This window comes from Perognathus longimembris, chromosome 3, assembly GCF_023159225.1.
Source record: "Perognathus longimembris pacificus isolate PPM17 chromosome 3, ASM2315922v1, whole genome shotgun sequence".
Lineage (NCBI taxonomy): Eukaryota > Metazoa > Chordata > Mammalia > Rodentia > Heteromyidae > Perognathus > Perognathus longimembris.
This window is the reverse complement of record NC_063163.1, coordinates 90865444-90882298: the sequence shown is the minus strand read 5'-3', so window position 1 is coordinate 90882298 and position 16855 is coordinate 90865444.

The following is a 16855-nucleotide window of genomic DNA, read 5'->3' as shown; positions in this document are numbered from 1 at the left end:
CACCTGGATGATGCAGCTATTTAAAGGCAAGAGAAAGCCCCTGCACCCAGCACGAAACTGCCCGGGAGCTGGCGGCCATCGCCCGGGCTGCGAGAGCAGGAGGCGATCCAAAGCTGCGTTCGCAGGGACGCGGTGGCCTCCTCACTCTTCCCACACACCAACACCCCGGGAACCGGCGGCAGCGAGCAGGGCAGAGGAGGTCAGACGAAGGGTTTGCACGGTTGCCCGGCCCGACAGAGGAGAGAGCAGGAACAGCCAGCCCCGAGCCTTGACGACAGTCTGGCAGAGTTCAGCGGGTCACATAACTGGCTTGGCTAGGACACGGGGAGGCTGCGTCTCCACTACAGAGATCCGCTAAGGGCTCGTTGTTTGGGTCGCCGGTCAGAGGCCACCCGGAAGCAGCTTATCCTGCGCGCCGGCCGCTAGGAGCGGCGCAGGAGGAAGTGCGTCACAGCATAGCAGTCAGAGTCTTGCAGAGGGACCCGGCGCCCAAGCACAAACTGGAGACCCAAGAAGCGGCTAATGGCGCGGCTCAATGTCCATACGACCACGGGCTCATATAAACAGGGAAAGGAGTCTCTATTACCCCGGGGAACCGCACTCCACTAGTCCAGTAGCACAGTGCAGTGCAGGGTCTTTTTCGTTGTTTAAAATTTAAATTGATGTTTTTGTTGTCAAAGTGATGTACAGAGTGGTTACAGTTTCATACATAAGGCAGTGAGTACATTTCTTACCAAAGTTGTTACTCCCTCCTTCATTTTTTTCCTACCTTCTACCCTTCCCAGTCCCCCCCCCCACAGTTATGCAGTTGGTTTACAGCATATAGTTTTGTAAGTATAGTGCAGAACCTTCTTTCAGCAGGGTTTATAAACCACAGCAGGGAAGAACCGCACGCAGGTGGTGTACGTGGAAGCAAGCATATTTATAGAAGTAGAGCTACCAGTTAATAATTACAGGAAGCAATTATGATTTTAGAAGAAAAAGTAATAAATCATGGAGGGAAAGTTCACATTCCAAATTTTCTCTTTGTTTGATTTCTGAAACTGATCAGGGCACATTCCAAGGCTTAACAGTCTTAACAAAAGTGTCATACATAAAACAAGCTAAATGAGACTACTTATCCCTAATAAAGTGGGTATGGGTGGGCAAAGTGAACATATTCCTACCAAAAGTGGTTATACATAAGCAAAATGAACTATCTAGGGGAACAATAAGGGACAATCAGGACCCCAGTATCTATGGGAAGCAGGAGCTTCCTGCAGCCCTACAACTCATGATATATTTGCAATCTGAAGAGTGGCCTTTATAACCTCTAGAGTTCCCAGAAAGTCTTCATCTACTATTAACTTATATCAAAATGCCAAGATGGCATTAATTAGATCCAGTATCCATATTTCACTGACCAGAACACATTCTAAGCCTTTTCCCCATATCCCAGGTTTCTGGGCCTATAGGGTCTACTGGTCCACATTCCGGGTTCCTGGGATCTTCCTGAGTTTCACTGCCATTTACCAAATTCCAATAACCTTTTATTTAGCTCCTAATTTACTCTATCTCAGAAATTTCCCTTTGATGGCTGGCCTGGAATTTCTCCCTACAAGGAAGTTCTGCTTTCAATACTTGGTCCTATTGTTAATATTCAAGACTTCTTTCTTTTCTCTGATTTTACAGTAGAGTATTTGCCTGGGAAAGGGACTCACTCTCAGTGAAAGGCACTGAGAAACCTCAGTATTCAAAAATAAAAATTAAAACTATAGTATAATTTAAGAGGCTTTTCTGGGCTGGGGATATGGCCTAGTGGCAAGAGTGCTTGCCTCGTATACATGAGGCCCTGAGTTCAATTCCCCAGCACCACATATACAGAAAACGGCCAGAAGTGGCGCTGTGGCTCAAGTGGCAGAGTGCTAGCCTTGAGCAAAAAGAAGCCAGGGACAGTGCTCAGGCCCTGAGTCCAAGGACCAGGACTGGCCAAAAAAAAAAAAATAAATAAAAAAGAGGCTTTGTGTGTGTGTGTGTGTGTGTGTGTGTGTGTGTGTGTGTACAATCCTGAGGTTGAACTCAGTGCCTGGGCACTCTCTTTAGCTTTTTTTTTTTTTTGAGCCACAGCTCCACTTCCAACTTGTTGTGGTAGTTAATTTGGAGATAGGAGTCTCATATACTTTCTTTCACAGGCTAGCTTTGAACCTCATCCTCAGATCTGTCTCCTGAGTAGCTAGAATTTCAGACATGAACTGTTATGCCAAGTCGCAAAACGACCACCAAGAAGGCCACCGAGACTCAGACGTTCCGAAATGCAAAAGCAAGGCAAGACTTTATTCAGGCGAGCTGCAACTCGGGCCTCGTCCTACCCACCCACACAGCGGAGGTTAGGAGGAAGCCTCGAGCTGCAATTACACAGGGCTTATAAAGGCAAAAAACAAAGTTACAACAATCAGGTGTTCAAGCAAGCAAGATTAGGACACAGGTACAAATCTGATTTGCTCAGGGCTCGAGGCATTCTGGGAGCAGTCAGAATTAAGCATTCCCAGCGGTTAGAGTTCTAGACCGGCTGGGCCCTAATAAGCTTGTCCTGGGTTTGCTCACAGGGCCTGCTTATCTCAGGTTCATGTGGTAAAGTGGGGTTCGTGTGGTAAAGTGTGGTCTGATTTCAAAGTCTGGCACGTCATTTCCCCCTTTTTTCTTTGGTACCTTGGGAGCCAATCATGGCTCCATTCTGTCCATTTCAATGGCTTGCCTGTCTAGGGGATGATATAGAGATAAGGCATGGACCAATAGGGCCCAAAGTAGTAACCAAAAACAACTCTGGTACCTTGGTTTTAAAGGGGGGGGGGGCTGATGGGTGAAGATCATCCATCTTCTGTAGCTTCTTCAGGCTGACTGAGGGGCATTGACCTTACCTGGCCAGAAACCTATAGCCTTAGTCTACTTTGCCAAGGGACTGCAAGATTACTTCAAACTGGAAATTAACTTTCAGCTATACGGGCTTACTATTAGCTGTATAGTGTTTAAGATACGAATGTCAGCAACAAAATAATACATGTCAGCTGTGCTCTCAGGGTTGGATGGTTATACCCGTATTCCTGAGCAAGCCCAAAACTACCAATGCCTTCTTGCATGGGACTTTACAAGACTCCTGTTAGTTGCTAAAATAAGGGGGTCACTCCACTTTGGAGTGAGCTGCCAAAATAGCATCAACATTAGCCTGAGTAGCAAGGAAAGAAGGCAAAAAGAAAATTACAACAATATTCAGTCTAACTTTCTTTTCTTGAGGTGAAGGCGAAGTGGCTGAGTCGGGTGCTTGGAGCCCTCCCATGTTCCACCACAGTAGTCGTCGTCCAGGGCAAAGGGGTCAGCTGGCCTGGCATGGGAGCAATGAACCCAAGTGGAGATGCTGTCTACCTTGAGGGCGGTGGGAGTAGTCAGTAGCACCACGTAGGGTCCCTTCCACCGTGGTTCTAAGGATTTGGGGTTATGCCTCCGGACAAACACCCAGTCCCCTGGTCTGAATAAATGGGGGGTAGGGACAGAAGCAGAATCATAATGCCTTAAGTTGGGGGTCACATATTTTTGTGTGCAAGCTGTAAATAATCTAGTTTACACAAAAATTCAGTATCATCCAAATCAGCAAGCAATTCAGTCTGAAGGCTAGGGATAATAGGCAGAGGTTACCCCTACATTATTTCAAAAGGAGTAAAGCCAAGCTGATAGGGAGAATTTCTTACTCTAAGCAGAGCAAAAGGAAGGAGTGACACTCAGTCTGCGCCAGTCTCTAAGGCCAATTTAGTTAGGGTCTCTTTTAGAGTCCAGTTCATTCTCTCTATCTGTCCTGAACTCTGGGGTCTATAAGCACAGTGCAATTTCCAATCCGTCCCCCGTGCAGTGGCTATTCCCTGACTTACTTTTGAGATGAAGGCCGGTCCGTTGTCTGACCCAATGGTGGATGGGAAGCCATACCTGGGTAGGATTTCTTCCAGGATCTTCTTAGCCACTACATTCACGGTCTCATGCTTTGTTGGGTAGGCTTCAACTCATCCTGAAAAGGTGTCTACAAAAACTAGCAAATATTTGTATCCAAATTTTCCAGGTTTAATTTCTGTGAAATCTACTTCCCAATACACACCTGGCCTATCCCCACGGAGGCAAGCTCCTTTAGTAACTTGTTGATTGGGGGCATTGGTGAGCTGACAGGCATTACAATTTTTAACAATATCTTCAATAAGTTGATCTCCTTGTCTAATTTTCACTTTGGAGTGTCGGAGCAAGTCCTGCATTCTTCGGGTTCCCATGTGAGAGGCTCCGTGGATTCTCTTAAGGATCCCCTTACCCAGCCCTTGTGGCAAGATAAGTTTCCCTTCATAACTTTTCCACCAGTCATTGTTTCCTTCTCTGTCTGGGGTTTTGTGGGCCATGGGAATTTTCTTTATCCACTCCAAGTCTTCTTGGGAATACTGGGGCACAGGAGGCAAAGCTCGTGGCTCTGGGTCTACTAGAGTCAATACTTCTCTGGGCTGAAGGGCTGCTTCCTTAGTTGCCTGGTCGGCCAGATTATTCCCTCTAGTCACTGAATCAATTCCCTTTTGATGACCCGGACAATCTTTGGCAATCTTTGCTGGTTCCCATAGGGCCCGGATGAGGCTTAAAATCTCCAGCTTGTTTCTAATGGCCTTTCCTTCAGCTGTCAGTAGCCCCCTCTCTTGGTATTCATGTCACGTAGGCCTAAGGCAGGGTCTTCCAGAAGGCTTTTCTAGATTGCCTCAAAGGCTTTTTGCCACTGCTCAGTCCAATGAAATTCTGGGAGGTTTCTGGTGGCTTCATAGACGCTTGGCCATCTCAGCGAACCCAGGTATCCACAGCCGGCAAAAGCCTGCTGTTCCCAGGAACTCTGACTTGTCTGGCTGACAGGCACAGGGATTTTCAGCACAGTCTCTTTACGTGCATCTGACAGCCAACGCTTGCTCTCTTTTAATATGAAGCCCAGATAGGTGACTTCAGGTTTACAAATTTGTGCCTTTTAACATTCTAGTTTGTAAAAGCTTTTTCCTGACTGGCTAAGGAACTGATCTCTGATGACCTAAAAAAAAATTACCTTTGCAGGCCTTTAACAGATCTCAATAAGGACACAATCTCAGGGCTACAAGCTTTCTTTCCTGAACAGATGTATCAGCTTAAAATTCTCACTGCCAGTCAGAGCTTTGAGTAGATAAGGGGGTTGGGATTTTAAACTATCCTCTCATTTGACAAACTTACCCTTATAACCACTATCACAGATGACTGGGAAGTTCCTGCCCAGTAGACAGACATGGGCATTAGTAAGGCATGCTTACAAACTATTCTTCTAGGACTTCCCGGCTTTGATTAACTTTTGAAAGGCCAAACAGGAGTGACTCTAGGATCTGACACCATCTCTGCCATCCAAGCAGCAACTTACTTCCTCTGTATGCTCTATCACTTTTGTCCCAGGAGGAGTGACTTTCCACTGGACTTGGACTCAGGGCCTGAGCGCTGTCCCCCAGCTCTCCAGCTCAAGACTAGCACCCTACCACTTTGAGCTCCATACAACTCCGTTCCCAGCACTCTGCTGGCTGATTAGAGACAAGTCTCTCACAGGGACCTTTCTCTGCCCCGGCTGGCTTCGCACCGCAGATTTCAGATCAGTGAGTCTTACAAGAGGCCACTTTACTCCAATTAAAAGCAACAAGGTGGTCCACACAGAAGTAGTTTTTAAGCATGCTCTTACCTGGAGCTTATTAAGGGCCAGTATTAGATCTTGAGAAACTGATAGGAATCACCTGTGCTTCTCTGTGGGCCTGCTGGAAACTGTTACAAAAAACCTACAAAGAAGCTGGAAAGGCAATTAAACATTTTGGTAGCTATAATTCTCCTTTTCTCACTTTGCAATAATTAGTTAGGACAATTTTACTTCCAAATTTCTTATCTAGAAATGTATTCTTGATTTCCAAAGCCTTTTTACTAACCCTTTACTAACACCTTAGCTTTTATCTGCATTGGAAAAACTGAAGCTCACAGGCATTCTGAAACCAGGTGCTCAAAAGAGCCTCTTTTTTTTTTCTTCAGTCCCAGTTACTGCATGGCATGAAGACCTTTGAACTCAAATGACAATTTTTCCTTAATGCAAGAATTACAATTAGAAATACTTATCCATTCAGCTTTCCAATATATTAGTGAGAAACATTGGCCCATTTTGCCATTTCTTCCTACATACATAGAGTTAATGAGAGTTTACTTCTATCCCCATAAGTTTAATATATATCTTTTTACATCCAAATTTCTGACACTTAGCTCTTTTTATAATTCAACTTTTTTTTTTTTGTTTTTGTTTTTTGGCCAGTCCTGGGCCTTGGACTCAGGGCCTGAGCACTGTCCCTGGCTTCTTCCCGCTCAAGGCTAGCACTCTGCCACTTGAGCCACAGCGCCGCTTCTGGCCGTTTTCTGTATATGTGGTGCTGGGGAATCGAACCTAGGGCCTCGTGTATCCGAGGCAGGCACTCTTGCCACTAGGCTATATCCCCAGCCCCTATAATTCAACATTTTTAAACTATAGTTCTTCTTTAAAACAATGCAAGAATCCTTTAAAGCATTTGGTAACTCCCAAACTTGAATTTAAACTTAAACTCACTCAATTTTGCATCATACTAACAGTCTTGAACATGTTCACACTCACACATGCACACACACATACATATTCAAAAGATCTTAAAGCATGCAAAATAAACATCGGCCGTACATTTTCCAGTGGCAAGAGATATTTTTGCCAATCTTACTCCTGCAACACGCAAATTTTAAGACAAAACCTTTAATATATGATTTTAGCATTCTCCAGCCTCATTTTCCAGGGCTTGATAGTCTTAGTAAAACATTTTTACACTCATACTGAATGTGAGCTGTCGCCTGTACATCTTTCCAATGAGCTATGTAGGTTTGACACAAAAGAGACTGTCAGTCTTACAAACACAGAGATGACAGCACTGCATGGTGCAGTCACTCCCTGCCACCTGCGGATGGCTTGGGCTGGCCCCGTGTCTACCCCTGTTGGTGGCTGCAGGTCAGGACTCGGGGCCAACGTCTCCGTGCCCTGGGCTGCCGGCGCCAGGACTGGGCGGGCCCCTCCAGAGCAGAGGGCACAGCTGAAACATTTTCCTCAGAGTCCTCTTGTAACTGGGGTGGGGAGTATGGAGGGGGAAATATTTCCTCCTCCACGCTTCCTCCCTGGAGGACAGGTGGGCACAATTTCTTCTCTTCCCTCTTGGTTTCTCTATTGTCACCCCGTGAATATTGGGGTAGGGGAAGGAGTGGAGGAGGGAGTCAGTAAGAAAGGCCGAACCCAAGCTGGAGTGTCCCTGTCAACTAGTTCCCTCCAGGTGTCTATATAAGGAATCTGGTCTAGATAGCCTGAACGAGGGGCGTCAATTAGGCTTTGTAAAGTCCTGATCTTAACTATGTCAAGGCTCCCCTCAGGTGGCCAATTAGCTCTCTCAAGGATGGGCCATTCTGATTTGCACAGGGTGATTTTCCTCCTTACGGGCCACACCTCGGTTCTGAGCTATCTCCTTGACCTCCCTCCAGTGAGCTAGGGTCAAATTTAGGGGGCTAGATGGAGGTCCCCAAAAAACAACGTTACCCATAGCTCTGATCAGATGTTTAGTTCCAAAGGCTACAAAAAAACAAACAATACAACACACAGGCCTGAGAAAAAGCTACGAGTTGGAGATCTCCCAAGTTGGCCCACAACCTTCTCCTGCAAGCTAGAAGCCGCAGGAGCAGACCCAAGTTGGCCCACAACCTCCTGCAAGGGTGCAGGAGGAGTGGACCCAAGTGGACCCAAGTACAAGGTGGGCGAGTTGAGTCTCAATGGTGGAGAGTCTGGGGCATGCCCCAGTCTCCCCAGGATTGCCCAGTAAGCGCGTCCGCTTCGACAGCCCCTTCAAGAAAGCAAAACAGACAAACAGACAAACAGACAAATTACAGGACAAGACAAATGAACAGCGCTGTTTCCTTACCTTCAGAGTCTGGGGTCTCAGGGGTCTCTGGGGCTATCCCGGACGAGCCCCCAAATGTTATGCCAAGTCGCAAAATGACCACTAAGAAGGCCACTGAGACCCAGACGTTCCGAAATGCAAAAGCAAGGCAAGGCTTTATTCAAGCGAGCTGCAACTCGGGCCTCGTCCTACCCACCCACACAGCGGAGGTTAGGAGGAAGCCTCAAGCTGCAATTACACAGGGCTTATAAAGGCAAAAAACAAAGTTACAACAATCAGGTGTTCAAGCAAGCAAGATTAGGACACAGGTACAAATCTGATTTTCTCAGGGCTCGAGGCATTCTGGGTGCAGTCACAGTTAAACATTCCCAGCAGTTAGAGTTCTAGACCGGCTGTGCCCTAATAAGCTTGTCCTGGGTTTGCTCACAGGGCCTGCTTATCTCAGGTTCACGTGGTAAAGTGGGTTTTGCGTGGTAAAGTGGGGTTCGCGTGGTAAAGTGGGGTCTGACTTCAAAGTCTGGCACTTCAGAACCACTGGGCCCCTGGGGCTGGGAATATGGCCTAGTGGCAAGAGTGCTTGCCTCATATACATGAAGCTCTCTGTTCGATTCCCCAGCACCACATATATGGAAAATGGCCAGAAGGGCAGCTGTGGCTCAGGTGGCAGAGTGCTAGCCTTGAGCTGGAGGAAGCCAGGGATGGTGCTCAGGCCCTGAGTCCAGGAAGCCAGGGACGGTGCTCAGGCCCTGAGTCCAAGGCCCAGGACTGGCCAAAAAAAAAAAAAAAAAAAGAACCACTGGGCCCCATCCTCTATTAAATTTTGAAAGAGACTGGAGTCATAGAAGTAGAACACTTACCTAGCATATGCAAAGTCCTGGGTTCATCCCTAGTTCTGAAGGAAAAAAATAGATGGCAAATATTAAAGGATATGGACAAATATACATAAAACTAATAAGAATTTTTGGATGAAACATTTTTTCCCAAATAAATGTCAGTTTTTTAAATGAGTGAAAAACAGTAGCCTACTTGTGAGATTATTACTATTTTATAAAGTCAAAGTCTGAAAATTTCAGCCCAATAGGACTTTTTTTTCTTCTGGCTCCGGAGCATGAACTCAGGGCCTGGGTGCTGCCCATGGGCTTCTTTGTGCTCAAGGTTAGCACTCTACTTCTTGACCCACAGCTCCACTTCTTTTTTGGTGGTTAATTGGAGATAAGGTTCTCACGGACATTCCTACTGTGATCCTCAGAGCTCAGCCTCCTGAGTAGCTAGGATAACAGATGTGAGCCACCCATGCCTGGCAAGACATTGTTATAAAATTAAGAATCTATTATTTAATTTGACCAAAGTGCTTCTGTTGTCGGATACTCTATTTGATAGCTCATATTATGAGAACCAAGGAAAAAGTATAGCGCCCCCCTTTTTATAGAGCCCCTAGAAACAGCAGGTTTGGGCAAGGTAATGGGCCAGAGGAAGGGAAAACTCAAACTAGATAACAGGAACCTGGTCTCATAAATATCACCCAAGCTCTTCTTTAAAAAACAACAACAACAAAAACAGTATGTCTACCTGACCTAGAGAAGGGGTAGAAAAACAGGGCGTAAGATATCACAAGAAATGTACACACTGCCCTACTATGTAACTGTACCCTTTTTGCACAACACCTTGTCAAAAAAATTTGTGTTCAATTAATAAATAAATTAAATTTAAAAAAACAGACAATAGGAGAACATGGAATGTATTTTTTTTTCTACTAAACCACCACTTCTGCTTCTGTAATTATGTGCTTGCTTGAATGGGCTCAACAGCTTTGATATAATGACCACTACTCAGGTAGTCAAGCATATTACACAATCTTCTTTTTTTTTTCCGGTCCCTGGGGCTTGAACTCAGGGCCTGAGCACTGTCCCTGGCTTCTTTTTGCTCAAGGCTAACACCCTGCCATTTGAGCCACAGTCCCACTTCTGGCCATTTTCTATATATGTGGTGCTGGAGATCAAACTCTAGGCTTCATGCATATGGGGCAAGCACTCTTGCCACTAGGCCATATTCCCAGCCCTAGTTTACACAATCTTATCACAGTGAAAGGGAACTTCCCTGGATAGGGCAGAGGAGATTTTAGTGAAAATGGAGTTGGCTTCTGCTCTCTTTAACTAATCTGAGATGGAGTCCGTCTGACACCCCTCAACAGCCATTGATGGTGCTGGCCAGATCTGACCTCCATATTACAGTGTTAAGGAATCAAACCCAGGGCTTCATGCGTGCTAGGCAAGCACTCTACCACTAAGCCACATTCCCAGCCCCTTATCTTGATTTTTTAAAACAATGTTTACCCTGCTCCCCAGATCAGCATGAGCACACTCTAGAAATGTTGCAGCACTTTCTTTTAGTTTATGGTTATATTTGGAGATTTGTGTCTGGATCCCTATTGGACTTAGTGACCTGGAAAGACCTTAAGATGTGGAGCTGGAATTCTCAGATGGTCCCTGGATGAGGGACATGTGAGGTCATGTTTGTGGGTATGGAGGCAGGTCTGGATCATTGGCTATGCACTGGCTCAGGCAAGCTTCTCACAGGGTGACATCTGTAAGTCACAACCCTGTTTGTGTCTTCTGGCCTAACATGTTATGTGGCTGATGATCAATGGCCCTTATACTGCCTTTTCTCTTAACCCATTAGTCTTGATTTGTGTCTACCGAACATCTAGCCTCTGGCTTTAATTGATTTGAGTTCCTAGATATGGAAAACCAGGATTACAGCCCCAAACTAATAATATCACCTAAAATAACATTTCTGCTGCATCCATAGGCCACCATTCTCAGGAAAAAGAAAGTTCTTATGAGATAAACAAAAGAGGCTTCCTGAATGATAATGCATTCTTACTTTTGAGAAGCCTCTCTCTAGAGTCAAGACAGACAGAAATCACAAAACAGCAGATTCCCAAGCATAACAGAAGATGATTGAATCACAGGTAAGTTGTTTACCCTTTACCAGTTTTATCTGTGGATGTGATGGCTTTTACATGTTTCTTGTACAACAAACATGAAAGGTTTAAATAAACCAATAACCTACAACAGATACAAGAAGTAATCAAGAGCCTTCCAACAAAGAAAAGCCCAGGCCCAGATGGATTCACCAAGGAATTCTATAAAACCTTCAGGGAGGAGTTAATACCAATACTCTTCAAACTCTTCCGTGAAACAGAAACAGAGGGAGAAATCCCAAACTCATTCTATGAAGCTAATATCATACTCTTTCCCAAACCAGGCAAAGATCCAACAAAAAAAGAGAATTACAGACCGATATCACTTATGAACACAGATGCAAAGCTCCTCAACAGAATATTAGCTAACAGAATCCAGAAACTGATAAAAAAAAATTATACACCACAATCAAGTAGGCTTCAACCCACAGATGCAAGGTTGGTTTAACATTTGCAAATCAATAAATGTAATTCACAAAATTAACAGAGCTAAGACCAAGAATCACATCGTCATCTCAGTCAATGCCCAAAAAGCCTTCGACAAAATACAACTCATACATGTTAAAAGCCCTGGAGAGAATAGGAATAGAAGGAACATTCTTTAAAAATAATAAAAGCCATATACAACAGACAAATGGCTGATATTATATTAAATGGGGAGAAACTAAAAGCATTTCCCTTAAAATCAGGATCAAGACAAGGATGCCCACTCTCCCCGCTTCTATTCAAGATAGTGATGGAATCCCTAGCCATAGCAATAAGGCAAGAAGAGGACATTAAAGGGATCCACATTTCCACATTGGAAAAGAAAAAAATCAAACTATCCCTATTTGCAGATGACATGATCTTATACCTGAAGGACCCAAAAAACTCAGCCCCCAAACTCCTAGAACTAATAAACCACTTTGTCAAAGTAGCAGGTTACAAAATCAATCCACAAAAATCAGCAGCCTTTCTGTATACCAGCAATGTACAAGCAGAAAAGGAAATTATGGAAACAATACCATTTGCAATAGTTAAAAAAAGAATAAAATACCTAGAGATTAACCTAACCAAAGACGTGAATGAATTATTTAATGAGAACTATAAAAATCTAAAAAGAGAAATCAAAGAGGACACCAGGAGATGGAAAAACCTCCCATGCTCATGGGTAGGCAGAATCAATATAGTGAAAATGGCCATATTGCCCCAAATGTTACACAAATTCAATGCAATCCCCAACAAAGTCCCAGCTACATTCTAAGACCTAGAATAGCCAAAGCAATTCTAGGCAAAAGAAGCAGCGCAGGAAGTATCACAATATCAGACTTCAAGCTTTATTATAGAGCCATCATAACAAAAACAGCCTGGTAGTGGTATAAAAACAGACCTGAAGATAAATGGAATAGGATAAAAGACCTGGAAATAAACCTGCATACTTATACTTAAAGAGCCAGACTTTGAAGTCAGGCCCCACTTTACCACGTGAACCCCACTTTACCACGCAAACCTGAGATAAGCAGGCCCTGTGAGCAAACCTAGGACAAGCTTATTAGGGCCCAGCCGGTCAAGAACTCTAACCGCTGGGAATGCTTAACTCTAACTGCGCCCAGAATGCCTCGAGCCCTGAGCCAATCAGATTTGTACCCGTGTCCTAATCTTGCTTGCTTGAACACCTGATTGCTGTAACTTTGTTTTTTGTCTTACTTGAACACCTGATGGCTGTAACTTTGTTTTTTGCCTTTAAAAGCCCTGTGCATTTGCAGCTCGGGGCTTCCTCCTAACTTCCACTGTGTGGGTGGGTAGGATGAGGCCCGAGTTGCAGCTCGCCTGAATAAAGTCTTGCCTTGCTTTTGCATTTCGGAATGTCTGAGTCTCGGTGGCCTTCTTGGTGGTCGTTTTGCGACTTGGCATAACAATACTCAGCTGATATTTGACATACAATGGAAAAAACATAGCCTCTTCAACTATTGGTGCTGGGAAAACTGGACAGCCACATGTATAAAATTCAAAGTGGACCCTAGCCTATCACCATGCACCAAGATCAACCCAAAGTGGATTAAAGACCTCGACATCAGACCTGAAACCCTGAAACTACTGAAGGACAGAGTAGGAGGGACATTAGAGCTTATAGGCATAGGTAAGAACTTCCTGAATAGAGTCCCAAGGGCACAACAGACAGGAGAGAGACTCAACAAATGGGACTACTACAAAATAAAAAGTTTCTGCACAGCTAAAGACATAGCCACTGAACTAGAAAGACAGCCAACCATATGGGAAAAGATTTTCACCAGCAAAACAACAGACAAAGGCCTAATATCCGTCATCTACAGAGAACTCAAGAAACTAACCCCCTCAAAACCCAGTAAACCAATTATTAAACAGGAAAGGTCTAAATGCAGATGAATCATAGTAAGAAAAAATATAGACTTAAGGTGTTATGCCAAGTCGCAAAACAACCACTAGAAGGCCACCGAGACTCAGACATTCCGAAATGCAAAAGCAAGGCAAGACTTTATTCAGGTGAGCTGCAACTTGGGCCTCGTCCTACCCACCCACACAGCGGAGGTTACGAGGAAGCCCCGAGCTGCGATTGCACAGGGCTTATAAAGGCAAAAAACAAAGTTACAGCAATCAAGTGTTCAAGCAAGATTAGGACACGGGTACAAATCTGATTGGCTCAGGGCTCGAGGCATTCTGGGGCAGTTAGAGTTAAGCATTCCCAGCCGTTAGAGTTCTTGACTGGCTGGGCCCTAATAAGCTTGTCCTGGGTTTGCTCACAGGGCCTGCTTATCTCAGGTTCAAGTGGTAAAGTGAGGCCTGACTTTAAAGTCTGGCTCTTCAAATGAAGAAAAAGTTGGAAGTAGCACAAAGTGGAATATAGAGTCATATAGAAGACCTTCTTTGATGATACTAGAATTTGAATTCGAGCCCTTGTGCTAACAAAGCAGGTGCTCTACCACTTGAGATAAGCCTCTAGCACTTTTTTTGTTTCACTTTAGTTACAGAAACCTGTGAGGAAGGACACATTCATGAAGCTCTGGGTTCGATTCCTCAGAAAAAGCCAGAAGTGGCACTGTGGCTCAAGTGCTAGAGTGCTAGCTTTGAGCAAAAGAAGCTCAGGGACAGTGCTCAGACCCTGAGTTCAAGCCCCAGGATATATTTTGAGCTTATGAGATACAACTATATTGCATAACAATATAAGCAAGTATGAATCTCAAAGGATAGTTGAGTGGACCACATCCTGAGTCCAGAAACCAGTTCTTCAGGCTCAGGTGGAATCATATTTGAAGCAGCCACACAGTGTAACTTGAACATATTATGGATTTGCTTGTGTGCTGATTGTCCTCCATCTTTCCAGATCCATCTTTCTCCCAGGTTTGCCCAGCTACTCAAATCTGTCTGCTGGAGATAACTTCACAGGAATTTGTCTTAGGTTTGAACAATGGGAGGTGACAGTAAGACATAGGATGGACGAGAGTTTGCACCTTTCCTTCCACTGTACAGCACATCAGTTTTGGTAGTACATGCTATCAATTGTGTTGACAGCCCCTCTTCTGTAGTTTGATTTCTCCAGCTTTCCGTTTAAACACTTCCTCTTTCAGAAGTAAGGTAATACATACTCTAGTGCCTCCTCGTCATTGATGGGTTTAATTCTGAACACCTATAAACTGTCCGTTTACTAAATGTTCTCAAGTTTATATTTTGAATGTGTCATTTGTTTTCTGTTACCTGTTAAATGATGAATATTTAATGAATTGTCAGCATCAAGCCAGGCACTGGTGGCTCATGCCTGTCATCCTAGCTACGCAGGAGACTGAGATCTGAGGATCATACTTTGACGTCAGCCCAGACAGGAAAGTCCATGAGACTCTTATCCACAATTAACCACTAGAAAACTGAGAGTGGTGTTTGGCTCAAAGTGGTAGAATGCTAGCCTTGAGCTGAAGAGCTCGGGGACAGTTCCCAGGCCCAGGGTTCAAGCCCCATGATGAAAAGAAGGAGGAAGAGAAGGAAGAGGAGGAAGGAAAGAATGGACTCAAAATGGTGAGCAGTTAGGAAAATGGAGGAAGGGATAGTAACCATCCTTCCCAGGGCTTTAAACCATGTATTGTGCAGTTGAAGTACCGTTTCATGTTCTGTCATTCCTCATGTACAACTCATGTGATCTCTAAACAAGGCAAGACTGAGTCATCAGAATTACCATGAAGACTTCTGCAAAGGCTCCACCCTTTCTCTGCCCTCAGTCATGATCAGAAACACTGTGGAAACAAAACAACAATAAGAGGGCTGGGGATATGGCCTAGTGGCAAGAGAGCTTGCCTCATATACATGAGGCCCTGGGTTCAATTCCCCAGCACCACATATACAGAAAACGGCCAGAAGTGCCGCTCTGGCTCAAGTGGCAGAGTGCTAGCCTTGAGCAAAAGGAAGCCAGGGAAAGTGCTCAGGCCCTGAGTTCAAGGCCCAGGACTGGCAAAAAAAATCCTATCAAAACAACAATAAGAACTCAACTTTTCTAAGATTAATTCAGAGTTGTCCATTTATGATCCCAGAGGAAGCATAATAATAAGTTCAAGTTGACTACCAAAAAAATAAGCCCGGTGTAGATGGCACCATTTGTATGTCCTATCATTTCATAAGTATTCTCTCTTGGGAAATTCACCTTCCCTTGACCCCCCATTTCTCTGCAGCTGACATGGAAACAATCTGGTGGCAGCAGGTTGATTACACTGAGTCAATTCCATTCTAAGGGAAACCATTGGTTCTTTTTTTTTTTTTTTGCCAGTCCTGGGGCTTGAACTTAGGGCCTGAGCACTATCCCTGGCTTCTTTCTGCTCAAGGCTAGCACTCTACCTCTTGAGCCATAGCACCACTTCTGGCTTTTTCAGTATATGTGATACTGAGGAATTGAACCCAGGGCTTCATGTACGCAAAGCAAGCACTCTATCGCTAAATCACTTTCCCAGCCCAAACCATTTGTTCTTGTTGGAATAGGCAGTATGATGTAGACTTGCTCTCTGTACACATAGTGCTTCTGTAAAAACTAATATCAGGTTCACAGAACCCACCATTATGGTTAATTTACAAAGCATTGCTTTAAATTAAGGAATTCACAGCAAATTGATTGTGCTATGTGTGAGCCCATGACCATAATGGAACTTAGAGCAACACATGTACAGTCATATACCATAAAAGTAGACCCATAACATTATCATGGAAGCTGGGTGCTGGTGGCTCATGCTTGAGTAGCTAGGAAATCAAGCATGAGCCACCAGGCAGAAAAATCTGTAAAACTGTTATCTCCAATTAACCACCAGAAAACAGGAAGTGGAGAGTGAGAACCAAGTGAAAAGTGTAAAGAAGCCCCCTTTTTGAGGCCCTAAAAATGACAGGCTTGGGGAGAATGGTGGGCCTGGGGAAGGGCAAACTTAGGCTGGATAGCAGGGACATGTTCTGGTAAATGTCACTCAAACCTTTGTCGAAGTCCGGACAGTAGAAAAGTGTGGAATGTAGTTTTTCTACTAATTCACTACTTTTGCTTCTGTAATCATGTGCTTGCTTGAATGGGTTCAACAGCTTTGATGTAATGACCACTCTGACTACTGAGTGCTAGTGTTGAGCAAAAGAGCTCAAGGACAATGCCCAGGTCCTGAGTTCAAGCCCTATGACCAAAAATAAACAAGCAAACAAAAACAAACCTTATTGCTTAGCATTCTTACTGTTCGTTTTCTATGTTCAGGTATGTTTAAAGTACATAACTACCATTGTGTTATATTTGCTACAATGTTTATTTAACATGCTATGCAGGTTTATAGCCTGGGAGCAATAGTTTATAGTATATAGCATAGGCTTGTAGTAGGCTCTACCAACAAAGTTTGTGTAAGTACATCTT